Source organism: Rhynchophorus ferrugineus, unplaced genomic scaffold (genome assembly GCF_030347505.1).
Source record: "Rhynchophorus ferrugineus isolate W39M unplaced genomic scaffold, kcgeb_rfMv2 rfM8, whole genome shotgun sequence".
Lineage (NCBI taxonomy): Eukaryota > Metazoa > Arthropoda > Insecta > Coleoptera > Curculionidae > Rhynchophorus > Rhynchophorus ferrugineus.
This window is the reverse complement of record NW_027472587.1, coordinates 37215139-37228321: the sequence shown is the minus strand read 5'-3', so window position 1 is coordinate 37228321 and position 13183 is coordinate 37215139. Positions and strand designations below refer to the sequence as shown.

Genomic DNA, 13183 nt, shown 5'->3' with positions numbered 1-13183 from the left:
TGGAGTTAGTGTTTCAAATACGTTTGGCTTCAAAATAAATTTGAACATAAATATTAGCGTTGGGAACTATCGACTGAAAATAGTCGAAACAATCGATAGTCAAAAAAGTAGCCACTGAAAATAGTAAAATAGTTTCCTGTATAAATTGTGAGAGAGGAAAGGACGGAGATAATTGCTTATAGCAGTTGATTTTATATGTGCTTATATTTTCCAACGGTAGTATAAGCGAGACGGAGATATACATATTTCTTTACGTACTGTCTTAGAATAAGTAGAATTACTTTTATATATGAATGTTCTGTAGATCTGTAAAAAGGAATGGATTTTTTCTATGGAATTGATTAATACCCTTCAAATACTTTATCGTATTTTAATGTTAATTGCTATTTTTAAATAATAAAATATAGTAAATATCGACAATACAATAGAACTAGAATAGAACTTATAACTTAGAAATAGAACAATAGAACAAAACCTAAAAACTAAAATGATCATTAATATCAAAAATGATCGCATAATCACTACTAGAGCTTTATTAAATAAGTAAATATCTTATTTATTATTCAACGGAAATATCCTTTAACAAAAGTCGAGAGAGTAAAGAAATATTACCTATTACTGGCATAAAAACAGTCAAAAGTATATTCAAAAGTAACTATTTATTATTCCCAATTTTAATAGGGTAACTGTTACATTAAAAATCTTGTAGCATAAATTGGGTACATTTTTGTGAATCAGTGGCACCAAAAATAGCAACTGAAACAGTCGATAGTTAAAAGTAGTTAATTATTAAACAGTCGGTAGTCAATTTCAGTCAATAGTTCCCAACGCTAATAAATATATTAAGTAATCCTATATGCTACTTTCTCAGCTATAGAACTAGGATAATTGGAGAAATTCATTGAAGTATTGAAACCAATTGCTACAGCATTAGATTACATTCAGGGCAATGATTATGTCTATTTTTAACCGACTTTAAAAAAGGAAAAGGAGGAGGTATTGCTTGTACTTTGGTTTATCTTCTGAATGGTATTGTTTGTACCAAAATGTCCATGACATACCTCGTATGGAATGGTTTCTCGCGATTTTGCGAGACTGCAAATTTCAATGGTTTACAGCTGAGTGACAGAGCTACTTCAGTCCGTTTTTGGCGACCGATCACCTTGAATTCAATTCAATAAGCTTCTGTTTAAATTGCAGTAGGCTACTTTAGTTCACAGTTACTTCAGGCCGCTCTCGTTAACCTGGTGCCAGGAATCTTCGAACTAATATCACTTTCCAAAGCTTGATTGTTTTTTAATTGAAATAGTTTATGGTCAGAGGGCTTTGACCTCTTTCAATCTACTACCATTTATGATCTTACAGCTACAACTGCGTTACCTTTACCCGAACTTCACTTAATTACACCAAGGAATAGTTCCGAGTAACTATGAAACGATTGTCAATCCAACGTCTTTTCTTAATCAGAAATTGCATTCTGGTTAATTCAATGAATCCAAAAGATAAAAGCCTTATAGTCACAATTAATTACAAAATGTGAAGTGTTTAAAACAATAAAAAACTTTCATTTTAATTAGTACTACTCTATTTACTGCTTCCACACGAATTTTATTTTAAACCAATTGAACCTAACCCTTAACCCCCAAACATAGACATACAGGCGCGAAGACTCGAAATGCACTATAAAGCTTAAATATAAGCACTATAAATTTAGGATAACCAAAATGTCTGAAGAGGACTATTCCAGAATTCTCATTATCATAATTGATAATCATCGTCTAATAAGAAGCGATAAGTAGTCGTAAGTTTTTATTTTGTCATCGTTTCTATCATATCGCGGACTCGAGCCCGAAAATTCAATTTGCTTTAAAGCAATTCCCTACCGATTACCCGGTTAATGCCTTACCAATGGCGTCAGCCAAGAAAAGAAGAACTTATCGGTTATGATTATGGTTTCCTTGCTCGTCCAACTGGCAATTCAACTAACCTAGTTTAGTAATACTCGGCGCGGCGATAAACCGTTTCAAAGACGGGCCAGATAAGCTTTTCAGTACATCAACTCCAAGAAACTTCCGCAAAACTGTGAAATGTATGGTGGCTATAAACTCTTTTTCGGGGAAAATTTTGGCCAAAGCGACGCGATATATTTAAAAGTATTTTTCGCCGGTATGGTGTTTTATAGTACAAGTGTTCGATTAAGTTTTTTAATTTTTCAATTCAATTTATTTAGATAATAAATATTTATAACTGAGTATAAACTTTAAATATGTCTATACGTTTATAAGTCATTTGTTGATCATTCCTACCAACCTCAAGAAACACTACTGTTGCAACATATGCTGACGCTACAGCGGTTTTGACCTCTTTCAATCTATTACCATTTATGATCTTACAGCTTCAACTGCGATACCTTTGCCCGAACTTCACTTAATTACACCAAGGAATAGTTCGAGTAATTATGAAACGATTATCAATCCAACGTCAACGCGCCTTCTTTTCTTAATCAGAAATTTCATTCTGGTTAATTCAATGAATCCAAAAGAGAAAAGCCTTATGGTCTCAATTAATTACAGAATGTGATCACACGAGGATCCAATATCACCCACAAGAAACCTCCAACTTCATCTTAACAAAGTCGAATTTTGATTGAAAAGGTTTTATATACTAGAGTTAGTGTTTAAAAAGCAAACTGAAGGGCTTTTTACAGAACGACTTCCGATTTTCCGTCACATTAGCTCAGCGATAACATTATACACAAATATCCGATTATTTTAGATAAAAAATAGGTGAAAACTTTGTACGTTCCTTTTAAATTTTAGCGTTCCCCTCGATTTTCCCCCTTGCCAGCTTTGGAACCTTTGCTGACGACACAGTTATTATGGCAAAAGATATATCTCTGCGTAGGTCAATAGAAAAAGTGCAAGTGGCAGTTAATAAAATCTACAAATGGACAAAAGATTGGAAAATTCAACTTAATAGCTCCAAATCTGTCCACGTTAATTTTTCATTAAGGCGAAATAATAAAAAACAAAAAGCAAAACACATTAGAACCAAAATAAAACAACTATACTGGTTAGTCGGAAGATACTCTCAACTTGATCTAAAATCAACGAGGTTGATCTATAATACTATTATAAAGCCAATTTGGACCTATGGCGTGCAAATATGGGGGTGCACTAAAAATTCAAATCAGTTAGTCATAGAGCGCTGTCAAAACAAGGTTCTTCGATTGATTACCAATGCCTATCGCTATGTAACCAATGAAGAACTGCACGATGACCTGGAAATCAAATGGATTTGCGAAGTTGTGCAGGATTTCGCCTTGAAACACGAAAGAAGATTACTAAATCATACTAACGTGGAAGCAATACAACTGCTGGACAGCGCGTAGGAGATTGAAACGAACAAAACCATACGAACTTGTGTGAACATTTAGTGTAAACTATAGCTATAAGTTAATAATTAATAAATAATTATAATTTTATAATTGAGGAATACATAGTGATGTATTTTCTCGCACTCGTCTTGCTTGTTAATTAATCCAAGTACATAGGAAAAGTAGTAATAAATTAATTGTAAATTAAGATTGTACTAAGCGTATCTAATAAAGATGTTATAAAAAAAATGATGATAAAACCATCATGCAGTCATTGATTACTTCGTTTCTTCGTCTTAATTAGGAAAATTATTCATTAGTCAAACTGAAGCGACCGAACCTAGCCGTGGCATTAACTGCAACTACCTGCCATATAAAGCGCCAAGGAGAATCATAAGTTTTAATTATGCATAACTTTTCAGATTTAATTTGCCCGACGAACTCGGAGAATTAAGACAAATACCCGGCCAAGTCGACTACAGAATAGTTAATTTAAGTAGAATTTTAGATATTGAACTTTCGAAATGGAGCTTCTTTTTACTTTGGCTGAGATAAAAATTAAATATCGAGAATATTTTATTATTCCGTAAGAATTGTAAAACGAAGAATCAATATGTCGTCAAAGGAAATAATTTGAATTGATAATAAATTCTGTTTCTCATTCATGTATTACAAATGGTCTGATTATTTACCGTGACTATGTCCGGATGGTATTAGTAGACGTTTCACTAATATACCTAATATATTAGAAGTAACAATGGCCACTTTTAAGTCTAAACATGTGGATTTTATATAAAAAAAGACTACTTGCAGTGATAATTGGTTCTATAATAATGACTACTGGACGCTAAGCTCAAGTGGAAGAAGCTTTTTAAAGAGAATCAAGCAGAACTTTTTATAAAGCTCGAAAATGCGGTGGTTGGTCTGACTACAATACTAATAGATTAGGTGATAGATGATGAAAAAATAAAGACACAAGAATTCAAAATTCGTCGTCAGTCAAACACTTATCAAAAGTGTTTCGAAACAGTGACGTCAATTATACTCTCATAGCCATCATTTCTGCAATCCAATATGGTTTTGTACAAATAAAGGGAAAAAATGATAAATGAAAATTTTGAACTGGGATTTATTAAACCAAATAACCTAAATATGACCAAAATCGATTCGTCGATAATGACTCCTATAGGTGGACTATAGGTGGACTATGTAGACATGAGCGCTTTAGATATTTTGTGGCTTTCCAGAGTGAGTAATCAGTTTCTTTATCATCTGTTAAATTTTTGAGATAGTCATTTATGGTTTTGTTTTTTAGTTCCAGTAATTCTCTTTTTAGTCTTTGGGTTATATTGTTTAAATAATTGTATTATTCCAATCAGCTTGTTGAATATCTACTACGAATTTGTCTGCTTCAAAATTTAATTGTTCAGCTATCTTGAGAGGTACATTTAGTTGAATTCGTTTGTTTAATTCTTCAGCAAATCCTTCCCAGTCTGTTCTCTTACTTACTGAAGTGATCTTCTACGTGTCAGTATAGTTATATTGTACGGGCAGATCGTTAAAGTTCCAAGAGACTAATAAAAAACGTAATTAACTAACATGGACCACTTCTTATATAATATTAATTTTCGCATACTATCATTGAAAGCCCGACAAAAAATTAAATGAGCGAATATATTAGCACAATACAACGATAGATCATCGTTACATGCGATTTATTTTGAAACTCTTTAACCTGCAAAAAAGTAAACATTTACTTCATACTAAAAAGGACCTTAACTTAAATGGAACCTTACATTGATAGAGTGTCAGTAAGATAGCAAGATTGATCGAAGGCGGCGCTGCAATTAAGCTGGATAAAACTAATTTAAAAAGTGTGGATATACCGAACAGTGCTACCGAAGTGACGAGATACATTTATATTTTAAATTTTTTTTTTTGTTATAATTGTAACTTTTTCGCTGTTACTGGGGGTCCGTTTGTTGCTAGAAATGATAAATATTTCAGAGCAAAAGGAATTAAAAGTTTGACCAAACCACTGTTTTCACGTAATGTTTAAGTTCATTTCAAATTTTGAACGTTGGTAAGGCATTTGAGCTATACTTGGCCTATTGAAAGGCTTTATTATATTTTGGCTGAGGGGCACTATATCTACCTCTGCCTCTATCTGTACTTCACTGCGGATATCTTATATTCCTTTTCTCTGTCAGTTTTCTTAAACAGATCGCAAAGCCGCAGTATTATATTCTTTATATTTGAAATTTTGACGACATGTTAGAGTAAGCTTCTTCTTGCTTGACTCTAAACATTCTGGTTGTAATGTATGATTTTAATAGTTCGGTGTGTTGTTTTGGTAACATTTTCTGTAGTTTATGAACAAGGCCTTCATGCCAAACCCTATCGAAGGCTTGTGCTACATCTAAGAGTATAGCTGAGCATACTTTTTGACTTTCGTAAGCTTTCTCAATAACATCTGTTATTCTGTGGACCTGGTCAATTGTTGAGTGTTTGTTAATAAACCCAAATGGTATGATGGTATTAGGTTTTTTCTCTCTATGATCGGTTTTATTCTTTTCAACAGGATTTTTTCAAAAACCTTAGATATTACTGGCAACAGTGATATAGGTCTATATGATTTTATTTCGCTTGGTGACTTCCCAGGTTTTGGGATCATTATAATTTCCGCCCTCATCCAAATGTCTAGGACATGTTTTAATCTAAATACTGTATTGATCAAGTTGGTAAGTTTTATAATTCCCTTTCTTAGTAGTTTTTGCTTTGGTAGTAATTCTCCTGTTATTAAATCGTAGCCTGGTGATTTCCTGGGGTTGATATCAGTTTTAATAATTTTGGTTAACTCTTTGGGCGTGACTAATTCAATCATCGAATTTTCAGTTTCTATGTCTGGTAAATTATGTTCAATATTAGCTTCATTTGGTTTGAAAGTTTTTTCTAGGCGAGGCTTGGGTAGTCGATGGTGGCACCTCTAAACCAAACGATGGTCGGGTACTGAATGTATGGGAATATCCTTCAATAACATGTCAGATAAACGTCTCGGGGTTGCCAGCTATTCGTTATCGGGTTCTAGTTGATGCTGCTGGCACCCCGCCCGTGTTCAACATCTGGGATTATATTTCTGGGTAGTTTGTTGACCGTTATTCCACTACGTAAAATTCGACATGCCTCAAACTCAGAAACTGTTGGGGTGAAGGGGGAAATATCGAGGAAAAACCTCAAATTTCAAAGCAATGTACAAAGTTTTCACAATATATCTAAAATAACCAGTTATTTGTGTATAATGTTATAGCTCAACTGATGTGACCGAAAATCCGAAGTAGTTCAGTGTAAAATCCATTCAGTTTGCTTTTTAAGCACTAACTATATTGTATGAAAAGTCGTAGAAAATCCGCAACTGCTTCTTGGTGTAATGGGGAGAGCGTTCAAACATGCGAGGTCGCGGGTTCAATTCCCGACGGGGAAACAATCATTGTTTGCTTTTACGTTTTACTTCCATGGTACCTCCTACGTTTTACCTGCATTCATCGAGCCATAGTAATTTACCCTAAACAGTCTTTCGAATGACAAAAGAATTTCCAAAATCGGTCCATATAATTAACGGAGAAATTGGCGAACATATATTGACAAAAAATATGCAGTCGAACATAGAACCTCCTCTCTTTTTGAAGTCGGTTAAAAATAGTTTTCGGCTATCAGACTAGACAGTATTTTTCAATGTATGTTTATTTTGTGAAGATCTAATAAAGAAGTTTACATTAAAATAAAATATATATAATACAACATAAACCTATTCATAAAATATTTATAAACACGGGAGACATCTTTTACAAATAGATTAAAATAATTTCTATACCTAACATTAAATGTCGTTACTATATAACCGAACTAATACATTTTGATTATTAGTGCTATATTTCTTAAGACGTCGAACTTCATTAATCAAATACAAATTAGTTATTTCCATTACGTGCTATATACAATTCGTGAAATGAGAGAAACCGAAATTATATTAAGCAACATATTCAATTATTTACCAAAACAAATTTCCGAGGCAATTATAGCTATTGCTTTGAAATTAGCGCCCTATCTTCGAAATTTCTCTAAAATTAATTTGCTCGGATGACGGCTCCTGTCGAACGGATTTAACAAGGACTGGATTAACGACAACATCACAAGAAAATCCAGAAATCGATCTCTAACAATTTATCATACCCATTTTTGGGTAAGATAAAAGTTCGCAGAAGAAATTCTGTCTTGAATGTTGATTGCTTATCTTCAAACGTGTAATTTTACATTGTTTATTATAGCAATATAGTAAATTAACACTAATAAGCTATTTGTTTTTATACTGACTTAGGATTTTAACATTGTAAAGTAATTATTCTACCATAGGTACCTTAGTATTAACATCTATGTCACTGATTTTCATGTGCACTTACAATTTCACTGAACTATATCAAATAGTTCTTCTACTCCATATAATCATCTGACTAAGCTATCATTAATAGGAGCTGGAGAACCCCAACATTGATGTACTGATAGAGCCTCTGTTCATGTCTTTGGATATAATCCTTGATAATGATATCGACAGTTTCTACCTTAAGGACCTTATGCAGATTGTCATTACGAATATGTTATGGAACATTAATAATACGTCTCAATACCTTCTTTAGGAACTTTTGCATAATATTTCTATTACTTTGCTTGGAGATGAACACATAAGCCCACACTGGCTTCAAGGCTTGTTGGTAAAGTAGTTCCTTATTATATCCCGAGAGGGAATACACAATAACTAGTGTTGGGAATTATCGACTGAAATCGACTATTTAGTAATTGACTACTTTTTACCAGTGAGTGACAGTTTCGGTCCGACTGATTTTGTTACTATTTACTATCGACAGTTTCAGTCGTGTACTTTTAGTTACTATTTTTGGTTCTACTAGTTTCATTCAACTGATTTTTAACGTTCTGGCTCTGTCGTCTTAGCCGCGACCTTGACAAAAATTTACCTAATATCTGCTTACATATTTATATGTAATATAAAGTTTTATAATTTTTTTGGTAGTTTGCTTGTAAATAACAATATATTGTATGTTAATATAGCAGCTTTTTGTTGCTTTTTGTTGTAAAAAGATTAAAATTGTGAATGATAAATAGTAAGATACTTTTGACTGATTTTATGGCAATTATTTGTTGGCATTACGGTAATATTTCGATTACTCTTTTGATTTTTGTTAAAAAATATTTCCGTTCCATACTAAATAAACCATTAACTTTATTTAAAAAAGCTCTAGTAGTTATTGTGCGATCATGCTTAATTATGTCATGAATTAGTTTTTTTCTTATGATTAGGTATATGTTTGAGTTCTATTGTATTGTCTATATTTATTATAGTATATTATTTGAAAATAGTAATTTACATATTAAAATACGATAAAGAATTTGTGGAATATTATTTCATTTCATAGAAAAATTCCATTCCTTTTTACGGATCCACAGAACATTTAAATATAAAAGTAATTCTACTTCGATTAAAATTAAACTATTAATTGAATGTTAATAGTATTCAGTAATTATGTTTTTCCTTTTCTTTCTTAAAGTTTGTATGTGAAGGAATATGTACATCTTCGTCTCGCACATATAAAATTAACTGCTCCAAGCAATTATCTCCATCCTTTCTTCTCTCACACTTTACAGAGAAAAGGGTTCGTACATCTTCGTCTGACATCACGAATTGAAAAAAAAACACAATCGAACCCTGAATTTGACTGAAAATAATAATTACTATTTTCAATCGTTATTTTTTTAACTATCGACTGTTTCGACTGTTTTCGATCGATAGTTCTCTTGATGATCTTAATTAGCCCTTTTCTTGGAAGTTTAGTATCTATTAATATTTTTCCAGTAATAAGGTTTCTCCAGGAACCTTTTGGGTTAAAATTATTTTTTATTTCTTCTTTAACTTCAGTTGAGATAACAGTCAACTGTCGAGAGTAAGAACAGAAACAAGCGGAATTAAGAAAAAACGAAGAAGACCGAACAATAATGTATAATCATCAGTTGGGTCCGATGACGGAATCAACATTATCCAAGATGAGACAGACGATTTAGTAAGTTATTTCCATCCAGTTTTTTTCACCATACTCTATCGATTTATATTGCACTAGCGACCCGCCCCGGCTTCGCACGGGTGCAATGCTGATACTAAATTAAATACACTACAGAAAAAATATGAACGTTGTATATAAAAACATAGCGGCCCGCTCCGACTTTGCACGGGCATAAAATATATATGCCTATGTCACTCAATGAAAACATGATTAAAATCGATCCAGTATTTTTGGTTCATTCATTACTGCCCTTGGCCTGCACGCATTAAATTTGGAGTAAAACAATTCCTCTTCCCCTATACTTACTATGAAGATTTCCTGCTATCTTTGGAATATCTAAATTCATACAATTTTTATTACATTACACATTTTTAAACGCAAATTTTAAATTTGTAATATCTCCGAAAATATTTGTTTAATTTACATGCTGTAAGGAACCATATTGATCTATATTAATTGCACACTGTATTTAAGGTACTTAATTCAATAAGGATTAATGCCGTATTGCTTAAAATAGCTTCGTAAATAAGCCATTTTCTCACGTAAAAAGTAAACAATAAAAATGGTTAATGTGGGTTATCCCTAAAAGATAAACATATACCATCGCGGACTTTTTTGTAGACCTTTTTATGGTGTACAATACTGTAGTACATTAATTTGATCTAACTCGTAGGGTTAGGCAGCGTTTTTGCTAATTGCTAAATAAGCCTAAAAAAATAGGTTAATTTACGACATCACGTTAGAAACCTCTAAAATTAGCAATGTTGCCTTAGTATATTATGCATGTATTATACATATAAACCTTCCTCTTGATTCACTCTATCTATTGAAAAAAACCGCATCAAAATCCGTTGCGTAGTTTTAAAGATTTAAGCGCACATAGGGATATAGGGACAGAAAAGGCGACTTTGTTTTATACTATGTAGTGATTACTATCCGGCTTGTAGGACAATGCAAAATTTCTCAGGTTCAGAAATTTGTTGCACTGGTTCGTGCAATTAAGGAATTCTCAGTGGCCACGTCAATAAACAGAACAGTCGATTTTTGGGGAACACAGAATCCTCAATTAATTCATGAAACATCATTGCATCCACTAAATACAACTCTATGGTATGGTATTCATGCTAGGAATATTATTGGTCCCTATTTTTTGAAAATGAAAAGGTGCTGCAGTTACTGTTACTACTAAACTATACCAAGACATGATTTTAAATTTTCTTGTGCCTGAAATGGTGAGTGGCTTCTTAGTGGCCACGTCAATAAACAGAACGGTTGGTTTTAGGGAAGATGGTGCAACAGTACACAGAGCTCGTTCTACAATTCAATTATTGAAAGACGTTTTTTCACAAAGACTAATTTCGAGAAGTGTCGATTTAGCATGGCCTGTCAGATGTCCGGATTTAACAGCACCAGACTTTTTCTAATGGGATTTTTCAAAATCAAAAGTTCATGTGAATAAGCCCCGAACGATTCAACATCTGAAAATCAATATTCGTCACGAAATTGAAGAAATTTAGCGTCAGATGTTGCAGGATGTCATGAGAAATGCCTTAAAAAGAGCAAAGAAAGAGTTGTCAATGCTATCCAAAACCAGACACAATTTAGTGAGTCATTTCTATCCAATTTTTTTCACCATTATGTATGGATTTATATTCTATTTTACTTCTTTTAATTTATATATATTTACATTATTCATTTAAATAAACAAACTCGTAATTGTGCATTGATTTACTCAAAGATGCTACTGTTAATTTCTTCGCCCAAATACAGGGCTTGTAGGACCATGCAAAATTTCTCAGGTTCAGAAATTGCAATTAACGTTCGTGCAATTAACAAACAAGTTATATTCGACGTCTTAGGATATCTCTTATCCTTATCGCTGTGTTGATAAAATTAAATAAACTCTATATTTTAATACTTATTTTATTATAATTATTTAGAGTTCTTTTCTACAATTTTCAGAAGATTGCTTCGTCAACGCCTTATTAAATATTAATTTTCCAATACTTAATTATCAATAAAACAAAACGGCAAACACAACAATTATATTTCTTTACATTTTAGCGAACTTATAGATTAACCTTGTAATATTGAAATTAAGTTCTTCGCCTTGAACGAACTCATAATACTATTCATTTTATTCTGACAAAATATGTGTTTTCCTTCGTGTTGAAACAAGAGTTCCGCGGGATTACCGAGACGCTTTCTCCTACCCTCTCACAAGAAGCAGCGCCGCCATCCACGCCTCCTGTTTCTACGAAATATCGTCTTATTTGTCTTCGCTAAGTAAATCTTTCCTAGATGTGTATCTAAGTTTTCAAAGTTAGTTTTTGACACATTCGTCCGCTTTGCTTCGCTAATGCACTGCAAATTGCACGAATATCTGAACGTCTCAAAGCAAGGAGACAGTGGCTGATGGAAGTGCCGGTGTACGTTTGAAATGTACCGGCGTAGTGTTTCGAATGACATTTACTTTGTTGCTGCATAGGATCGCCGGCAGATACAGACAATGTCTAAGTACTATTCGGGGTGTTTGCTTCAGATTGAATTTACATAAATAGTTCTGTTCCGGTTCCGGTTTTTCTTTCGTCATTGTTTTATATATTTTACATTTCTTGTAGAGAAAACTTAATTAATGGATCGTAAATTATATACAACTGTTAAAACAGCGGCGGGTCATTTCATCCCGACATGAGACTGATAGATTTTTGAAATCAGAATATTGATTTAATTTGACGTCTGGTGAAGGAAAAGAAAAATGGTTCTTGCTTGATGACTGTTATTAATTTATATGGTTCTGGAGTACAACAGCAGACAGGCCTCGTTCTGGAAGACAACGGGCGTCACGTAATTATGAGAATGTGGCTCTGGTGCGCGATAGTGTTCCAGAGTATCCAGAAGCATCAATTCGGAGACGTGGTTCCCAGTTACACATTTCTGCAGGCAGTTTAAGGCGAATTTTGAAAACTGATTTGAAAATGTTCCCGTACAAAATTCAATTAGTCCAAAAATTGCTAGCGAGATATCGTGATCAACGAGTTGAGTACAGTAATGCAATCCTAAGGCATCAGATAGTGAAATTGAAGATTTTACGTCTAAATTGATAATGAGCGATGAAGCCCATTTTATTCTCAGTGGTCAGAACAGTTGGTTTTGGTGAACACAGAATCTTCAATTAATTCATGAAACACCATTGCATCCACTAAAAACAGCTGCATGGTGTAGTATTCACGCTGGAAACATCATTGGACCCTATTTTTTTGAAAATGACCAAGATGTTGCAGTTACTGTTACTGCTGAACTGTACCAAGACATGATTCGAAACTTTCTTGTGCCTGAAATGGAAGAGCAAGGACTGGAGGACATCTGCTTCATTCAATTATTGAATGACGTTTTTCCACGAAGCCTAATATCGCGAAGTGTCGATTTAGCATGGCCAGCCAAATCTGCGGATTTAACAGCATCAGTCATTTTCTTATGGGGTTTTTTAAAATCAGAAGTTTATGTGAATAAGCCCCGAAGAATTTAACATCTTAAAGACAATTTTCGTCACAAAACGGAAGGAATTCAACATCAGATGTTGCAGGATGTCATGAAAAATGTCTTACAAAGCGATAATCGCGGGCATCATTTAGCCGGTATAATTTTTCATTCATAACGAAAAAAAATGTAAAGACCA

The 13183-nt window shown here is 33.2% G+C and overlaps 1 protein-coding gene across 2 annotated transcripts in view; it reads right to left on the bottom strand.

Annotated features, from left to right (window-relative positions):
• Sema1a (Semaphorin 1a) overlaps positions 1–13183 on the bottom strand; it is a 713484-nt gene that overhangs the window by 206726 nt on the left and 493575 nt on the right. The window lies entirely within an intron of this gene.